This window comes from Sesamum indicum, linkage group LG15 (assembly GCF_000512975.1).
Source record: "Sesamum indicum cultivar Zhongzhi No. 13 linkage group LG15, S_indicum_v1.0, whole genome shotgun sequence".
NCBI classification, from domain to species: Eukaryota; Viridiplantae; Streptophyta; class Magnoliopsida; order Lamiales; family Pedaliaceae; genus Sesamum; species Sesamum indicum.
This window is the reverse complement of record NC_026159.1, coordinates 7213600-7218863: the sequence shown is the minus strand read 5'-3', so window position 1 is coordinate 7218863 and position 5264 is coordinate 7213600. Positions and strand designations below refer to the sequence as shown.

Sequence of the window (5264 nt, the reverse complement as noted above, 5' to 3'; positions counted from 1 at the left end):
CAAACTAAATGTGGTTTTCAGGTATCCTATAAGAAGGTCAGCCTGTCATGGTAGGTTTTACCCATTATAGCATAGGCCCAAGTCTTGGCCTACATCCAACAAATACCGATGGTTGTATTATTCAGATCACCCAATCTGCTTGTATGCCCATCAGGTGTGCCCTCATACACTTTGCACTACCCAAAATTTTTTGAGTAAAGCAAATAGTATCTCAGTTTTCTGAGTTAAGTCGGGAATAAGTCTCAAGTTCTTAATTTTCTAACTGAGGACTTAAAATCATTGTTGAAATCTTTCATTTTATGTTCTTCCCCTTTAGTTGGAGTTGTCGTTAATTTAGTCCAGATGCATAGCCCAAAACAAATTCTTTTTATTATGGCTTCCTGTGCGAGTCCATATAATTATTCAATCTTCATGGTCATCAAGTTCCTGACCATAAAGTAACTTTTGAAAATCACGAATTGTTTACTTATTGTGAGGCTTCCAAACCTTGCCCTAAAAAGTCCCCTTTAGTATAGTTTATTGGAGAGCTCACCAATCATTTCCTCATCCAAGTTCAAGGCCTCTGATGCTCTGCAATGTCTTGCTTTTGATCAATGCTATATGAAGAAGCTTACTTGAACATAGGAGAAAAATATGCCCAACTTTGGCCTCATGTTTTTACTAAAATAAACTAGGAAAGAGAAAGAGGGGAGACAGCAAAGCAAGCGAGCAAAGTGGAAGAAGAATAGATAGATCTGATTGATTTTGGAAGTGGAGTGTGGGGGTGGGAATGGTATGGTGAGATAACAGGATGGAAAGGGGTGCTTTTGTAAAGGTTAAATATCAAACCATTGACATGCTGAATACAAATTCAGTTGCTACTCAATGGGTGAATGGGTATTTACCCGATGCAAACCCACAAAAGTTAGTATTGGTGGTGTTGGGTAGGGTTTTGGCCTGCTACTCATATTGTAAGGTATGGACCTGGATAAGGTGATTTCATGGGTCTGGGTAGGTAAATCCTAACAATAGACAGCACTACCGGGAAGGGGAATTCGTTATGAGATTTATGATATGCAGTTGACATGATGCACACACTTAGAAAATCACTTGATGCAGTGGCCGACACGCAAAATCTGACAATTTTGGACCAGGAAAAAATTGAAATATTAAAATGCAAAAACTAGGTTGACATTTTAATCTTGTCTTTTGTTATTACATAGTATATGTGTTATGTTATTATCAATAGACTTCGTGTTTGTTACAATTTAAAATATCTGATTGGTGGAATGCTTCTCCAATCCAAATCACATCATCCTTTTTGTTGTAATTCCTTGATTGCACTTTTGTGCTATAATCACTATTCACCAGCAATGTATCCTGTTTGTTTGCTGCAGTAAGAACTGTTTCAGTACTAACTTTGATCTCTCTGTTCTTTTGGTTAATTTAGTAGTTTTAATCTTTCAGAATCTTACTGACAATAACACCTGCATGATTTCATAGTTTTGTTTTGGTTAGTTGAAGAGTATTCCTTGTCTTTGATGTTCGAACAATTTTCAGTTCTTGTAACAGATGCAAGTCCATTATGTTCTTGACTTTGAATAATTGATTTGGTTATAGAGATGCGAATTGTGGTTATTTTAGGATATGGAAGTACCGAAGCAACAGGATCCATTATATGAAATTCTGAACTCCACTGGCTGGAGAAAATGAAATTTTGATTATTTTACTCCATGTTGGATCTTGGGAAATTTAATGATGAAGATGTAAGAGGAGAATATTTTAGTAGGTTTTGTAACTTTATGATTTAGTTATTTGTCTTTTCCTTTTCCTAACTAAATTCCTTGATCCAAACACAGATTAAAGAAATGAATTAACCATAGCTTCACATTTAAGAAGTGATAGATCATTTTCATCCCATGAAATAGTTAAACCCCATATGGTAGCAGAAAGCATCTGTATTCTGCTTACTGCATGCTTGTATGATTGTTCATGCTTACATGCTTCAATCTCTGTCAATAGTTTTCTAGGTTTGGTATGGATCTCAATCAGTGTCTGTGGGCTATGTCGGATTACATGGTGAATCAAAATTTGATACTATTGTGATATAACCCTGAACTACTAAGGCTCTTCTAAGTTAAATGATGCTACATCTGTTGCTTTTATGCATCTGGTGTGTGGATAATTGACATGCACCTCTTAATTCTCAAAGATTGGGTATGTGTAAAGCATTAACATACAAGTCCATTAGGCTCTTCTAAAAAACCCTTAAGTGCATAGATGATTAACACATACTTCTCAATGCGCATTAGGCGTATCATGGATTCCCTCCAATTTATTAAGGGATTTGAATTTGAGGAAGTAGATCAGGTTCATTCTCACCTACTTGTTAAGTGCATACTACATTTAGTAATCTGTGCACTGAGTATATGGATGATTGAATACACTTTTAATTCTGGAAAGTAACGTATGATGGATGATTATCCACATACCCAACGTCTTGTGCATTGAGTGTAACATCCACAAGACAGGCTCTTCTTGGAAAGACTGGCACTTAGATGATTGACACATACTCTTCAATATGCACTGGATGCATCTTTGATTCCTCCAATTTGTTAAGGGATCTGGGTTTGAAGAAAAATTTTCAAGTCCTCATGATTCTCTCAAGTCCGATTACTTATCGTGTCACGCTTGGGTAACCGCTCTAGTTTTCCCCTTCCTTAAGTGAAAACGAAACCGAAAATTACGGATACTGCAGTGCCTAGTAGGGGAAAAAGAGCATAGAGAAGAATGAAAATTAGAAAGCGTGAAGAATGCACACAAGTGAGCAAAGTTTGATCGAGTGTTAGAAAAAGGTGAAAGATTATGCCATTCATTGCCTTATTCTTGCTAACAACGGACGCTACGTACCCCAAGTCCCAGAAAGCTACAAAGACCACAAATGTTGATGGGCAAACAAAGGCATTGTCCACACCTATTTCCATTTCACATGCACTCTTATTGGAATAGGGCTATGGCCTTAGCAAATGCCATAAAGTATGCAAAAATGTCAAACCAAAAAAGGGAAAGGGCATCCACACAAAATCTTTGTGATTGGGACATTTTTGTGAGTTTTTGAATGTGGAGAAGAGATGTGCAAATTATATATGTGAACTTTCTTTACTTCACTTTCTTTTGAGTGAATGCTCATTTGTCCACATCATTTGCCCCACTTGTCAGTTACATGGCTTTGTCTGTACCTTTGCAGATACTGCTCTGATTCTAACTTGTTCTGGACTTGGGTTTTTGGAACTCAACTCTCTGTGTGTTGTACTTGGCTTGGGTTATTATTAGAGATAACTTCATTTATACTTTTGATTTATGGTTTATTTATACAAATTACTCATATTTTGCGAAATTACAAAAATGACTCCCGGCAGCCAAAAAGCATGGATAGTATGTGTAATGATGATTTTTGAGGATGTATGTGTAATTTTTTAAAAAGATTCTGAGTGTTTTGTGTAAATGATGTAGATGTTTCTGATGAGTGTATGCATAATTTTTTAAGAAGTAGGAGTGATTTGTGTAAATAAACTATAAGCCTGGGGTATAAATACAACTCTTCCTTATTATTATACAAGATTTGGCAAGCGTAGGGTGAATTATCTTTTTGATTGTATGTTGACATACCACTTTATTGATTGTTATTATGATTTAACTAAAAAGGAGCTCTTCTGTAGTCTCTAATTTAATGATTTTCGATATTTGAGTGCACTAACGTGATTAGTTTAGTTGACGAAATTAAAATTTCAACATTATAAAGTCATAGATTAGTCATGAGAGCAAATTCCACAAAGGTACGAGTGTTATTCTACTTTATAGTAGTCATGTCTATTTAAATAGAACTACTGAATTAATTTTTTATTTTAATTGTTAGTACATCGAGTGCTATAATTCTCAGTAAAATACTGGAATTATATTCAAAAGAAAAAAGAAAAAGGAAAAACAAGTAGAGAGGATATGGACTTACATATTACATTTGATTTTTTTTTTTTTAAATTTTTTGGAACAATATTTAATGAATTAGCCATATGTGAAAGGGCAAGGACTGAACAAGGGCAGGCTTGTGATTTGCAGTGGGTGAGGATGATGATGTGGGAATCACAACAAAGTCATATATGAAAAGTGAAATGACACAAGTTCTTAGGATACGAAATGATTAGGATATCTGATCCTAGGAATTTTAGACCATTATTACCTATCTTTATCTCTTATTACCCCCAAGAAATTCGTTCCAGGTTATATAACTGGGATACCAAATAATATCTTTAAGCACCTCTACATTCTCTTCATTCTCTTTTTCTTTTTTGTACTGATTTGAACATTGAAGAATTTAAGATAAAATTATAATTTTATAATTTTTTTTAAATTTACAGACCGATGTACCTGAATTTCCATAAATGCCCTTGCGTCGAACATTTGTAATATTGATATCTAGCATTTAAAGATCCTTGTAGAGGAGCTCTATAGATATTAGGACATGTTTACTATGTATGATAGAATTGAGGACATGTTGTGATAGTATTTTTCTATATTTTTTTCATTTGGAGGGACAAAAGCACTAATTAACGATGTATTAAAGAATAGAGAAAAATTCGGTATAAGAAAATAAAAAAGGATATCGAGATACTGTATTAATGTATCATGATTTTTTCAGATATGAATCTATTTTGTCGATTGTTCCAAACCATTTTTGAGAATGTTTTAACCAATATATAACATACAAACTTCAAAATTAGTTCACCAAGTAATTGTGAATGTCAATCAAACTTGAGAGAGAAAAATTATTATTGTGTATCGTATTAGTCTACATGTTTAACCTTTTGCCCTTGTACAAAATCGAGACGAGTAAGAGGGTGTTTGCATGGTTAATTTTTTTAAAAATATTTTATAAGCTCTTATATCTTGTAATAATGTTTTAGGAGTTTATAAAATGTTGGATCTTATTTTAAAAATAAATTTTTAAAAGTGTTTGGATAAAATAAGATGTTAAAACATCTTATAAAATGTTAGGGGTGTTGGCATAATAAGGTTTTATTGGTAAAATGACTAAATGAGCATGATGCCATTAGAATTCAATAAATTATTATTTTCTTGACATATTTTGTTTTAGAAAAAAATTAAAACGTCTTTATAAATAGTATATATTAGTTTAATTTTAAATAATAAAAAATTAATAAATAATTTTTTTATACAAATAAAAAATAATTAATTATTATCTAAAATTTTGAATAATTAATTGATAA

At 33.0% G+C, this 5264-nt stretch overlaps 1 protein-coding gene across 1 annotated transcript in view; it reads left to right on the top strand.

The window, feature by feature from the left end:
* LOC105178149 (protein ANTHESIS POMOTING FACTOR 1) overlaps positions 1 to 3555 on the top strand; it is a 10150-nt gene extending 6595 nt beyond the window's left edge. The window contains exon 13 of the transcript XR_849110.2: positions 3227 to 3555. The gene's annotated coding sequence lies outside the window, so the exon portion shown is untranslated. The remainder of the gene's footprint in view (positions 1 to 3226) is intronic.